The sequence below is a fragment of the Bemisia tabaci genome, chromosome 7 (assembly GCF_918797505.1).
Source record: "Bemisia tabaci chromosome 7, PGI_BMITA_v3".
In the NCBI taxonomy this organism is placed as follows: domain Eukaryota; kingdom Metazoa; phylum Arthropoda; class Insecta; order Hemiptera; family Aleyrodidae; genus Bemisia; species Bemisia tabaci.
Genome location: NC_092799.1, coordinates 18,328,789 through 18,342,070, shown reverse-complemented (window position 1 = coordinate 18,342,070; position 13,282 = coordinate 18,328,789). Strand labels below are relative to the sequence as shown.

The 13,282-nt window shown below is 38.1% G+C and overlaps 2 protein-coding genes across 2 annotated transcripts in view; both read left to right on the top strand.

Annotated features, from left to right (window-relative positions):
* The first annotated feature begins 3,948 nt into the window (after positions 1 to 3,948).
* The window catches only part of LOC109029631 (uncharacterized), a 48,369-nt gene continuing 39,035 nt past the window's right edge, over positions 3,949 to 13,282 (top strand). Inside the window, exon 1 of the mRNA XM_072302161.1 lies at positions 3,949 to 4,087. The gene's annotated coding sequence lies outside the window, so the exon portion shown is untranslated. The remainder of the gene's footprint in view (positions 4,088 to 13,282) is intronic.
* Positions 3,951 to 13,282, top strand: part of LOC109029629 (uncharacterized) — a 203,587-nt gene continuing 194,255 nt past the window's right edge. Inside the window, exon 1 of the mRNA XM_072302531.1 lies at positions 3,951 to 4,091. The gene's annotated coding sequence lies outside the window, so the exon portion shown is untranslated. The remainder of the gene's footprint in view (positions 4,092 to 13,282) is intronic.

The following is a 13,282-nucleotide window of genomic DNA, read 5'->3' as shown; positions in this document are numbered from 1 at the left end:
TGATAAAAACAAAGTAGCAGGAGCCATGATATGTACTCTTGCAGTAGATCATGTCAATCTAAGTGTTGTCTGAAGGGCAAAATCTCCATCATTAAAGATCTTGACGCACGGACAGATCTTATCATTTGTCGATTGAACTCGTCTTGAACGCTGAATCGTGAACTATCAGAACATGATTGTATGAATGGCTTAGCGTTTGTATTTCCCAATTGGTGAGGTATTAATTGTTGCGAACTGTAAAGGGTCTTACAATATCATCTTGTGGTTTGATGTGATGAAATTGACACTTTTCAAGCAAATATTTAAAGTGGTAAATAAATCTTCTTAAAGCACCATATTCAATGACTGGACTTATCTAGCTCAAATAATTCTTCTCATTCACTTCCATGAACTTTCTTGTTGCATTATGATAAACAAAACCAATGTAAAATTGTTTCCTTAATCAGCATAATAGTCTCTATCTCATTTATAACCCCTCCTCTATTGAAATGACTTGGGATAAGTAAGCACGACTTGTTTAATATTACCGATGTTTTCCCTCATCCCTCTGTCATAGTCTGTGCAGTCTTTTAAGGTGATTTGTTCCGGTCTCTGACAATAGCCCTTGTGCATGAGCCTAAAGAGTCATTCTCGATCAAAAAATTGGCAAAATTCAGAGAACCCAAAGTACTATTCTCTTTTGAAAAAAATCTTGCATTCATGCGAGGGTTTTTTTTTCCATGAAGAATCCTGCTTTTCTTTACACGATTTTTGCCAATTTCTGGGTTAAGAATGATTCTTTAGGCTCATGCGCAGGGGCAAACATCCTTTCTTTGGCTAAAAATTAAAAATAAGCTGAGATTTTTTACTCAATCGATGCAATGTCTCGCACACCAGAAACGGGATCGTATCATCTCAAAGTGTCAAGGGGAAGCTGTCTTACCCTTTTTTACGTTAATTTTTGAATACCACCAACACCTTTAAGGACAGTTCCTATGCATAGAAAGAAGTTGGGTAAAATTTTTAGTAGGTTACTTTTCGGAGTCTGTTTTATATTTCTTTCGGAAACGGCTGGCAACAAATTAATTTCCTTTCATATCCTCTAAACAGTTTGTATCGTAATATGGTTGCAGTCACTGTTTTATGTGATGGTCACATGTTTATTTTGCTCCTTAATTTTTGATTCAATCAAAATTATTTAATTTTTGATTAGTGCTAAGTGAAAAAATAGATGTAAATATTGAGCTTGTATCTTATTTAGCAGTAAGAAACTCTACTAGTATTTGAAGCAGGATATACTTAAGTAACTTTTGTATACTGATACTTTCGTTTAAATCCTCTAGTTTCTGTTTACTTTTTTCGTTCTTAGCCCATGCTCTTGGTTGAGCAAATATTCTCATAATTTCCAAGGGTGCAGAAAGTGCTCAACCGCCTACAGGAAAAATGTGGAGGTACCAAAAGTGAGAACCAAAATGTGAAAGTAGGGCTAATTCTTCAGGAGGAAACTACTAAACTCATTAATATTTGCGAAGGTAACTGTGTAACGGGTTCTTTTCGGAAAGTAGTGAATCCTGCAATTTTGTATGAGCAGCAATGTGAAGGCTGCCCTAAAAAATGTCGATGTGAAGAGCTTTCTGCACCGATGATCCTTTCATTAGTCATTTGTTACAACTTTTGAATTTGTTTGGGTGATTGTAAGTATACTTAGCTTAGTAAATGTGTCTAGACCTGAAAAAAAGGTTGAACTGCTGATTCTTTCATACTTAGATTTTCCTTTTTTTTCCTAGAATCAAATTTCTTTTTCCCAGTTAAATCAAATACGTAAAATCTATTTCAGTGGACAAACCGGTTGTCTAGTCTTAACAGGAAATCATGGATCCTTTATAATTTGAGTTTAGCAGTTGTAGTCAACCTTCCTTACCAAGATTTGTTTATTTTTTATAATCAGTTCGAGTTGATTTCATCTGTGACCCTGTGAAGGTAATTAGGTTTTGACTTGTCTCCTATGTTCTTATATTATTTTTTCCCTTTGAGTTGATCCATATGTTCGTGTGTTGTTACTTTTCCAAAATCTTGTAACTTTCTCAAATTTTAAGTAAAACTGAAAAAAAAAAAAGGTGTTGTTAAGTTATATATTTTTGCATTTGTTATTTATCCCTGTAATTCTAATCTGCAATTTACCCATAAATTTACTCAGAGACCCCTATTAGCTTTTATATATGCAATTCTCTCCAACACTCATCCTACACAAATGATGGGTTTTTCTATGTCATGAGATGAAAGTAAATTAGTTTTACGGTAGTTTGGAAGGTGATATGATAAGTCCTTACTTTCTGAGACAAGAATTTACGTTTTTGACCCTTTTTATATCAATGCTCCTGTCCAAAAGTCTGTAAGTACAAAAGTAGGAGTTAGAAAAAGAGATTTTTTTGACCCAGGGTTTAATTCGAAGAGTCGAATGAATGAAGAACAGAATTAAAGTTGATCGGACAAATGCCTCAAAAATTCAATGAATTATAGGTGCAAAGAAAGGAAACAAAAGGCACAAAAATAAATGAATTTTGGATAACACCCTATTGTGATTTCAGTTTAGAATATTCATTTAGGTATTGATTAACTGTGTAGGCTCTTAAATATCGGGAGAATCTGCTTTCAGAATAAAAATAGAAATTAATGGATCTTCGACACCTTCATTCTACTCAAGAACCCAGTGTACCATCATGATGGGGGATCTTATCTTTAAAATTCTTCTGGTCAATTTTGTGAGCATGATAACAAATTATCACATTTTCTGAAGATGAGGTCCACAAAACTAATCATGAAAAATAATCTATGAAGCTTGCACTAGATGATGGGTTTGCACTTCAAGAAATTGGTTGGTCAGAGAAACTCAATTAGAGATGACGCCAAATAAATTCTCGCACTTTTAGACTGCGACTAAGATTCATCAGCTTGATTCCAGCATTTACTTTCAAAGCTAAACTGACGGCACAAAATCTTCTGTCGCTTTCTATAGGTATATAAACTTATTTGGCGTCGACTCTAATACCCCCGAAGTATTTTTTAATCAGCAGCTTACAAGCACTTAATATTCTTCAACAGTTGCAAAATGCAAGTACTTAAATATTGATGGTAATAAGGGTCGTATTCATAATTGTTCCTTGAACGTTAAGGCCTCCTTAACCAATGTAACTCTTTTGGCCGAAGAGGAAACCTTACTGTTCAAAGAATGACAATGAATACAACCCTTAAACTATGAGATGTTGGATCCTCTGGACTGAAATATTTGTAAATTCCCGCACATGAGTATTTTATACTTTAAAAAAATACTAATCGATATTTTTTGCAAAAATATAGGTGCTCCTAAGGGCAATTTTCGTCCTTTAAATGGGTCCTAATTTTGAAGTGCTAAAATCAAAGTTGTGTGCAGCAAATTTCACTTTCCACTATCAATAGGTTAATATTCTGGCTATCAGGTTTAAACAATCACCCCTAAAAAAATCTATGGAGGCAGCTATTTCAATAAAGAACATTTTTCTAACAATGAGTTGTTTAGCCTATCAGTTGATAATCTTCATACAGACTGCTGGAAATTCCTTAGAAGGCCAAAAGAGGTTCCCATGAGCCCTATCCTTCCACAGAGTAAGTATTCTTGAAAGAACGGAGAGAAGCAATTCTTTCAAAACAATAATTTTTTCTTTTCTAAAAGTGGAATATAATAGGAGATTAGCAGTGTAGCAAACGGAGTCACACAGTTTTGTAATTTCTCCATCAAAATGCCATCCTGTGAACGCACTTCCAGGACTTCCACGAGTCTTGCGCGTCCTCGATCACTAGGTACATTTTCAAATTTTGGCGCCTTTTTTGAGTCAACTACTACACCGCCCTCTGTTCAATTTGAGCGGGAAAGTCACCACGTGCGACCGAACATAACGAAAACGAAACCTGTCGTATGGATTTCATGGAAGTTAGCCCCAACAAATCAAGGTGAATTGTGATTTTGGAGCAGTTTTGAAATTTCAGAGTTTTATAGTGTTCGCGGATCGCGGCTGTTTCGATTGCACTCTGAACTAGAATACCAGACAACGGCAAATTATTGGAAGATTATGTAGGTGAGTCTCATAATTTTATTTTTCGTCGGATTTTTCTGCAGCACGCCATTGCTAACAGGTGTCTGACACCTTAGTGAGTTTTCCCATGGAAGTTTATTAAAGATTCCAAAAGAACCAACGGAACCACACATGTAAGCAGTCCTTTTATTAAAGCAACTAATGCCTTAAGATGCCTCTAGAAGTTCTGTAAGCCGTGTCATAATAATTGACACTTCATGTCCCTCTCACTGTCACCGTGACCTGGAAAGGCTGAGAGCCACTGTATTCAGTAGTTTCCAATGAGGTTGCTGATCCTAATAACTTAAAATCCTTCCTTATCAAGCCAAATTCTAACGTCTTCATCACTTAGAGAGTCAGCAGGTAATGAAATTGCCCATTGCAATCCTTGCATCAGGCATCTAAATTTTGATGCCAGGCCCCGGGGGTGGTGCGGGTTTTGAGCAAGTATACTCCATACTGTGATATTTTAGGAGCTCTGAAGGCCCTTCAAGCCATAATTTCTTTCAGCAAGTATCTCAAAAAATTCTCAAAGTTACGCATTGAGTTTCCACCTCGTTTATTTTCAGTCTGTGGTGTTTGCATGGACTGTTACCTCGTTACATTCACCTAAGCTTTGACACATCTGACAACTTAGACCTAGGGCTGTTCTATCGGTTGTCTGTAAGCTACCGAAACAGTTCCGTTAAGAAAAAGTTACGATAAGAGCGCTCTTGCCGATAGCGATCAGAGTTTTCGGAACTGGCAAAAATAAGCTGTTGCCATTTGTACATCTATTTTACGCGCTGCCGTGCCAGGCAATCTGATAAACCGACACATGGGGCAACAATGCATTGAGTACGAGCTCTCAAAAATCCGATAAGGCCGGCTGTTGTCGATATCATCGCCACTGTCGGCACTGCGCCAGTTTCAATAAGAGACGATATCGATAGCGTTCCGGCAAGAATTCGTTTGAGCACCCCTACTTAGACCCCCATATCCATACCTATCACTCATGTCTAAAATTTGACTGGCCTCTAAAAGTTTCATGATATCTCATCAGAGTCGAAGAGCTCTTCAGGACCGTAAAACTCAACTTATAGATCTTACAAACTGGGATTAGCCTTAAAGCTTTGCTACGAATGATCTGATTGCAACGCACCTTACTCAGTGACCATCCTAGAGAATTGATGCTAATTTCCTCTCTAAGTAGGAAGTGTTTCGCCCAAAGAACTTCTAATGGTACTAGGAATGCAATGTTATATAACCCTGAAGCCTTACCTACTTACCTTCTAGCTGTGTGAATATCTGACTGCAGCACCTGAAAAGCTGTGAAAAGATTGCGTACCTCTTCATGACCAAGCCATGAGATTCTCTAGTTTCTTTGATGAATGTATTGCATCTCTAAGACTGTCTGTTAGTCGGGTAGTTAAGTACCTGACTTGTAATGTTGTTTTTTCAAAAACTGATGCCACTTACTGCAACTTCATAATTGTGTATCTCTCGGCACGAGCATGGGCCAAGAATCTATTTAATTCTCAGAGTAGTTGAATTTTATTGGCCTTGAGCAACCACAAACAATCCTGACCTATCGTGAAAGAGGCTTGGACCCCCTGGCTATGCGCATGATTAATTATTTGGTATCTCATATTTTCACCAGAAAAGGTGAGAGATGCTCTCTCAAAACTTGAAATGTCGGAAGTCGGATGAAGGTTTGAACTTTACCATGGTCTAACAGCACCTGGTTTAACAGAAGTAATGACTTGGCTGAGAAAATCTTTGTTGTCAGTTTTTGATAGGTGCCTGCCTGATTAAGAAGGTTGGCATCTATTCTCATAATGTTACTTGAAAAATATGAAAACTTGCTTTTGTCCCTGCAGTTCAAATTTAAAAAAGGCATAAGCTCCTGCTCATGAGTTCCTTTCCAGATTTAAAATAACATGTGCCATGAAAAAATCTCAGAATTCTAAATTCTCAAAATATGATCTGCATTTGAATTAAGAACGAAAGAACCTTGCCAAGTTTCGCCCCTTTTTCTAAATACCCAAGCTGGTCAGCAGGACAAGAGTAATGGAAGCTTATGGTAAGGCAAAGTTTCAACCTTGAAGTGACACCTCGTTTAGGCTGTACAGCGTTGCCTATTTTTCATTTTTTATGGGCTAAAATCAAGGAATTCTGGACTAATAGTCCAGTGCATCATAATTAAACAGACTAGTTCATCGGTGTACAGGCTGAATTCTACCCTGAGATTGTACAGAAACGCAATTAAAGATCATCTTGAGCTTTTCGAAGCAGTGTTGCCAATATTATTATGCATTATTTATGTTTTAATCTCAAATGAGGTTATTTTTTGAGATTTTTGGCGGAAAACGTATTTTCATGGGCTATAAGTTCTATGAGTATGTGCTAAAAGTAACCATATGATAGTAAATGATCGCTTCTTGTGGAAAAAGTTAGTTAGTATAATTTTAAGACATTCAGCGTCTTAGGCTATTAACGTCTTTACAAATAATTTTGAAAATGGGAGTACAACCGAAAATTTAGATTTTTAAATTAAGAGAGGTGATGAGTTTTAGAATTTTAGTGGTAATATTGGGTTCATCGCATGTAAAGGGGTTTGTATTTCTGTTGATTGTAGGGGAGTAGATCTGTGATTGGAGATATCTATTTTCTGAGAACTGCAGCGTATACGCGCATATTAGATATCATCCTAGCTGGCGCAGCACCATAAAATAAATGAATAAATAATAAATAAATAAAAAATAGAAAATTTGGTAAAATAGGTAGTTAAAGAAATTCCATTTTTGGCATAAAGGACAACTACATGCCATACCTAGCATGAAATTCTCTTGCCTCCCAGGACAGAGAAAACCACTGGAATCACGTTTTGCTTCCAAAATTGGAGCCAAAAAATTTCTTCATTTTATCCTACAAATGCCACGAAATGGCAGCATAGGCTTTAAAATTCGACTTCTCCTTTAAAAACCAAGTGTTTAGTATTGTAAGGTAATATTTTGCTTACACTGTAAGCCAACAGCACCTAAAAATACACGATTTTAGAGCGAAAAGCTCAAAAACATCATTGTCTTATTGTAAAAGAAATGTACCTAATTTGGCAGCGTTGCTTTAAAAATTCAATTTTTGCCTTGAATTGTAATCATGTACCATGCCATGGTGATCTTCAGCCATCAGAATGGTAGAAATGCCTTAAAAATTACGTTGACCGAGCATTCATTTGAGAATATTTCAAAATTTTGTAAACAATTAAAATAAATTTGGCTACATAGCTTTTGAAATTCGATTTTCTCCGTAAGTAGCGATCATTTACTATCGTACGGTTATGTTTAGCACATACTAAGTTTATAGCCCATGAAGGTACGTTTTCGGCCAAAAATTTCAAAAATAACCTCATTTTATATTAAAAAATAAATAATAAATTGGCAACACTGCTTCGAAAAGCTCACGATGGCCTTTCATTGCGTTTCTATACGATCTCAGGGTAGTATTCAGCCTGTAGACCGAAATACTATAGTCTGTTTAATTATGATGCACAGGACTGTTACCTAGTCCAGAATTACTTGATTTTAGCGCATAAAAAATGAAAAATTGGCAACGCTGTACAGCTTAAACGAGGTGTCACTTCAAGTTGAAATTTCGCCTGGAAGTTTGCCTTACCATCAGCTTTCATTTGAGCCCTGTCCCGTTGACCAACTCGAGTATTCAAGAAGGTGCGAAAAAACACCTGTTTTTAGCGAAGCTCCTTCCAGAGCTCCCCTGGTTTGAAATGTGCAGTTTTTTTTCAACAAGTCAGATAATTTGTCTCAAATGATATGAAAAATTTTAAAAATCTGTATTTACGAATAAGTGGCTCAATTGAAAGAATTAGTCTAATACTTGAGAAGAGATTAAGATGAATGCTGGTCAGCAAGACTGGATTTAATGAATTGAAAACGAAATTATTCACTTTATCTTAAAATATAAGATTTGAACAGCTCTCCTTTACATTTATTGTATACGAACATAAAGAAATGTCAAAGAAGTCTTGGTCTGTTGTGCTACTTGCTGAATGCTGGTCAAGGTTCGGTAAGTGGCTAATTTGCTTTCAGAATGATCAGCAATTTTCCAATACCAACTGGTGTCTCGACTGACCAGCGACTGACATAGCAGAGTTGTTGCTCTCACAAATAGAAACGATTGTTGGGCACGTGCAAAGTTTTTTTGAGGGTCTTTTGAATCGCCAAAATCATTCTAGCGTTTTGGCACTCCTTTTAAAATGTTAAGAGCGGGAAAAAAATATCAAGTGCTAACTATCCAGCCCTTTGGTGTCTGAAATTGGAGGTTTTTTCCTGTACATGAATGCACCGTATTCTTCATTACGCAAAGAGGATCCTTTTTAAGTAAAAACTAGCTGCTTCAGCTCGCTACGCTCGCTTGCGCCGCTAGCCGGGGGCAAGCCCCCTGGACCCCCAGTTACTCGCTCCGCGAGTAACTGTTGGCTCGCTTCGCGAGCCAAATTTTGCTACTAACAGTGCTTAGAGGACTTCCTGGAGGCAAAATGATAAATTCAAAAACAAAGAATAGGAAACAAAAAATTACCCACTTTTAGAAAAAGAAACAACCTTGAAAAATAAATAACACTCCTGGAAAAGAAAATCAGAACACTTTTTGAAAATGTAACGGTGCGAAAGGGTGAAGATAAATCACCAATTCTCTTGGAAGAAGACATGAGCCGACCCCCGACATGAGTGAAACTGCCGTAGGACCCATGCTAGGGTAGAAGGGTGACACGTTTTGTGAGCAGGTAGGGATGGGTTTACGTGGAGAGGGAAACGGAAAATCAGAGAGTGGGAGGTCCCCCAACCATATGACTCGTCCAGCGTCAAAAACGCAAATTTGTCGTTATCAAATCGAGGTTTTTGCAACTTCGGTCGCGCAAATCGAAAAACGAAGGGGTCTTGGCACATCTAGACCCTATGAGCTTTCATTTAAAACAAATCCGAGGAAAATCGGTCGAGTAGTTTCTGAGATCGAATTAGCACAAACTGTCCAGCGTCAAAAATGCAAATATGTCGTTATCAAATCGAGGTAAATTTTGCAACGTCGGTCGCGCAAATCGAAAAACCAAGGGATGTTGGCACGTCTACAGCCTAAGAGCTTTAATTTAAAACAAATCCGAGGAAAATCGGTCCAGTAGTTTCCGAGATCGAATTAGCACAAACTGTTGGAGGCCAAAAAAGGCCTTAGGATATTAAATATATAGATTGCACTAAAAATATAAATGAAGCAGGTAGCACTACTTCATAGCTAAAATAGAAGTATTTTTTTCACAGTCTGAGTAAATAACAATTTTTTATAATGGTAGGCCAACTATTTGCTGCCTGAAAGGCTTGCGTACTGCCAGCTAGTTCTTCATTTTTATTCGAATACTGCAGTACGTTCTTTTTCATATTGGTTCACCCCTAGAAAACAGGCTGTAAAAAACTCGAAACGTCGTAGATTGAGGCATGATGGCATGAGAGTTCTTTTACCTCATCGTCGGTTATGAGAATATAAGTCACTACGCGCGCCAGAGTGTGATTTCAGCTTCATTATCGTGATATTTTGCCACCAAGTCGAAGCGATACTTCAGAAGGCGCTCTGAGCAACTATTCCACCTCAGAAGTATTGCTCAGTATCAGCCGAAAATGAAGGCGCACTAGCGTTTGCAAATTGACTGGTATCTCTTACCACTAAGTGAGTGTTATTGATCGCACGATATGCGGCCCATATTCGATCGATGATTGGGAATTTGGAAACTTGGTATGAGACGGCATTTCTTGACGGGAAACTTGAATTTCAACTGGAACTTTTAAAATTCGAAAATCCAAGATGGTGGGTGTACTTTTAAATGCCACCTCGGTTCCTGTTTAATCGGTTTTGTGAACTTTGATGGCGGGGGTAATTTTTGATGTTACGGTCGAATCTTTAGTCAAATTTTCGAAATTCAAGAATCCTCAATGGCGGTAGTGGTCTGAAATGCTATCTTAGAGCCTCCAAAATAATCAAGTTTCGCAGTCCAGGCATCCATACTTTTGTTCGTTCAGTTTCATAATTGATGTGCTCTCAGCTAATTGAGATCTTGGCACCGGGTTTAACATTTTTGTGTCAAAACTGCTTGTTTCTTATTTGTGTATTTTTTTTTTTTTTTTTTATTCTTTTCTTTCTTATTTTGTAATTTGACCATCCGGAAGGGTGCAATCGAAGTTCATAATCTTTACACCACAGGCGCAAAAGTGAGCTGATGGTAACGCTGTCCGTCAGTCAGTCAGTTTGTTTTGGCGCTTTTTCATATCTTCGGGCCTATTTACTTCCAAGGGCTATTTTCCGGTTGTTTATATTCGTTTATGACCTCGATTTATCCACGCGTAGTAAAAGGAGTTAGGTGTTCCGTTACTCGTTAATTAGACTTGGCGATTTTCATGGGTTCCAGCGTATAATTCATCTCCAATAACTTCAATTTTTAAATAATCCCGAAATTGAAAATTCAATAGATATATATTATGCCTCTTCTTAGGTCAGCTGTGGGCGAAATTTTGAAATTGATAGACAAAGTTATACTCTTTCTTAAGTCAGCTGTGAGCTAATTTTTAAAATTGATAGACAAAGAAGACAAAAGGGATATGGAGGGATCCTATTGGTGGAAGCGGGTGGTTTCAACGGACCAAGGAGGTAGGTTAACGGCAACCTACGGATACCCTTCAGTTAGTCCTTCATTTACCCCCTTAGTCGATAAGAACCACCCATTTCATTCAATAGAATAGGTCCATACTCCCTAAGTCGTCTGTGTCTATCGCTTTGTCTATCAATTTCAACAATCGGCCTGCTGCACTATCATTATTCATTATATCACTATTTTTAATGAATAACTCGTGGTTCCTATTATTAAGGTGATAAAACTTAAGGTTAGGATTTTGTTTAATGGTTCAATTATAATAATTTCTATAATAATTTCCTTTGAATAGAATCTTGATACAAAAGGAAGAGCACATAAAATTACTCTTGCTACATTAAATAGTGATTAATGTAATATGTCGCACGTTACCGTTGTTGGCAAGCGCAACTGCAAGTACTGTAGCCGGTCAACTTGTAGGACGTTCAAAACGCCTTCAATTGGATGCCATGCAACTTCATGTTCCCCCATACTGTGAGGTGTTGCCTAGAACAAGGCGATTCGATCGGCACTAATAACATTACTCACTCCCGTTTATCCTCGTGGTTCCTTTGCTCGACTGGTCACCTCCTTATCAGGGTTGCCACAGTCAGGGAATACCGGAAAAACCAGGAAATGTCAGGGAATTTCACAAATTCAGGGGAAACCTGAAATTGTCGGGGAAAAAGACAAAAATGTCTGGGAAAAACCGTCAAGTCATTTATTTCCTTTCTTGACGAGGTTTGACGTTTCAAACAATGTATTTTCCGTGAAAACTACTCGAAATTATGTCTTATTTGGACGGAGTTAAACAGAAAGGAACCAAGCCACATCGGGATCGAACTGAGAAAAAGAGGTTTAAAGTTTGGCTCCTGCATAAGACTCAATGTAAACGATTAACTTCAAGTTCAATTTCTGCAAAATTTGCTCCAACAAAAACTTTGAATTTTTGGCGATAGATTGTAGAGCAGTGGTTGAGTTCAAAACCACTCATAATTCAATTTTTTCCAAAATGTGGGTTGGTTCCTTTCTGCTTAACTCAGTCCATTTATCATCTGGCATTTCGTCAATTGTCAGGGAATTTTACCAAAATGTGACAGGGAAATCAGAGAAATGCCAGAAAATTTCAATTTCTTCATTCTGTGCGGCCTTATCACCCTCTACAAAATATTTCAGAAGTACCCTATCGTATTCTCATTTATACCCCCAGATAAATTAACCCACAGAGAAGCTTCTGTCGAGTCAAGTGCACTCAACCGTGAAAAGTCAGGAAACTTTGCCACGAACCGCGAAACTTCAGTGTAGAGAAGTGAATTTCTTCTTCCTACTCTCAGAATCAATTATCTTTTACTATTTACAATTTCATGGCTGAAACATTTGAATCAGTTTCAGAATACAAAAAAAAAGCGAGAAAATTCTCATTTCGCGATTACTTCTCTATATCCACAGGTGGATCCAAACACGAACGGCAGGAGAGGTTAGGGGGGGGGGGGGGGGGGGGCTTCCCCGGTGCTTGAAATTTTAAAGCATCTAATTTGCAGTTTGAGTCAATTTCGTCATGAATAATTAACAAATATTAGCGTTTTCCCTTATTCTTTTCCCCGTTCCTTCCTGCTTTCTTTCTTCCCTTTCTCCCCCCCCCCCCCCCCGGGAGATCCTCCTATGTCTACATTTATCAGTAAGCAAATGATTATTCGTAAGATTTGCCTGCATTTTTCCACTCCCTTTATGCAAGAAGGTAAACATGCAACTACGGGAAAGACATTCTCTGTTTCCAAGTTCTTGAAGTTCTGACGGGTTTTTACCTTTTTTTTCAGGAAATTTCAAGTGTTCTAGTGTGGAAATTCTTTGTTCAGAAGCATTTTTATAGTCTCTGCTGGCCGATCATTGAAAATGCCAAGTAGCACGACAAGATTTAAAAATGCAATTGATGCGTACTGCATGGTTAAGACAGGGTTGTGAATTGTGTCTAGCCAGGTCGTGCCGCCATAGTTTCAATATCCGCGCCGCTGCGCTACCCTTACAATATATACTTGATCTAGTTCGAGGTATCAATTACTTGCCTCTTTAACTATAGTCCACGCCACGAAAAGTGGCGGGTGAGGGGCGGAGACAGTCGGCCGGTCTAGTCTATCGTTGAAGGGTTGAAGCGCAGGTATAGGCCCGTAGTTGAAACGGGGTAACGACTGGGCCAATACCTGCGCTTCAACCCTTCAACGATAGACTAGACCGGCCGAATGTCTCCGCCCCTCACCCGCCACTTTTCGTGGAGTGGACTATAGGTCCCAGAGACAAGGCTAGGGTTAGGGTGTGCCTTATTTTTGAGTTTTCCGAAAATCAAGTTGGTCAACCCCTAAAAAGTTTCTATGTGGTCTCTAAATGAACCCCCTAAAAGGAAAAAAATTTAAAAAAATTTTAACCCGTGCCTCAAAGGGCCTAAAGGGCCTAAACCCAAAATTCAAAAATTTTGGCAAGCGACACATCAATTCTGAAGGAAAATGGCAAGTTACGGCCCTTTTAGGGCAGA